A 653-nucleotide genomic window follows, 5' to 3' on the forward strand; every position below is an offset into this window, starting at 1 on the left:
CAGCACTATTTACAATAACTAGAACATGGAAGCAACCTAGATGTCCACTAACAGATGAATGGATAAAGAAGTTGTGGTACATATACACAATGGAATATTAGCCATAAAAAGGAATACATTTGAGTCAGTTCTAAATGAGGTGGAACAACCTAGAGCCTATTATGCAGAGTGAAGTAAGTCAGAAAGAGAAAGATAAATATCATATTCTAACACATATGTTAGGCTTCCCTGGTGGCTCAGAGGTTAAAGCGTCTGCCTCCAATGCAGGAGATCCGGGTTCGATCCCTGGGTTGGGAAGATCCCCTGGAGAAGGAAATGGTAACCCACTCCAGTATTCTTGCCTGGAGAATCCCATGGACGGAGGAGTCTGGTAGGCTACAGTCCACGGGGTTGCAAGGAGTCGGAAAGGACTGAGCATCTTCACTCACTCAACACATATGTATGGAATCTAAAAGAATGATACTGAAGAATTTATTTACAGGGCAGCAATGGAGAAACAGACATGGAGAATAGACTTATGGACATGGGGAGAGGGGAGGAGAGGGTGAGATGTGGGGAAAGAGTAACATGGAAACTTACACTACCATATGGAAAATAGATAGCCAACGGGAATTTCCTGTATAACTCAGGAAACTCAAACAGGGGCTCTGTGT

The 653-nt window shown here is 43.3% G+C and overlaps 1 non-coding gene across 1 annotated transcript; it reads left to right on the forward strand.

Moving 5' to 3' along the window:
• The first annotated feature begins 225 nt into the window (after nt 1-225).
• On the forward strand, nt 226-297 carry TRNAW-CCA. Its single transcript has one exon. It is a non-coding gene; the product is annotated as a tRNA-Trp (tRNA).
• The last annotated feature ends 356 nt before the right edge of the window (nt 298-653 follow it).

This window comes from Cervus elaphus, chromosome 33 (genome assembly GCF_910594005.1).
Source record: "Cervus elaphus chromosome 33, mCerEla1.1, whole genome shotgun sequence".
In the NCBI taxonomy this organism is placed as follows: domain Eukaryota; kingdom Metazoa; phylum Chordata; class Mammalia; order Artiodactyla; family Cervidae; genus Cervus; species Cervus elaphus.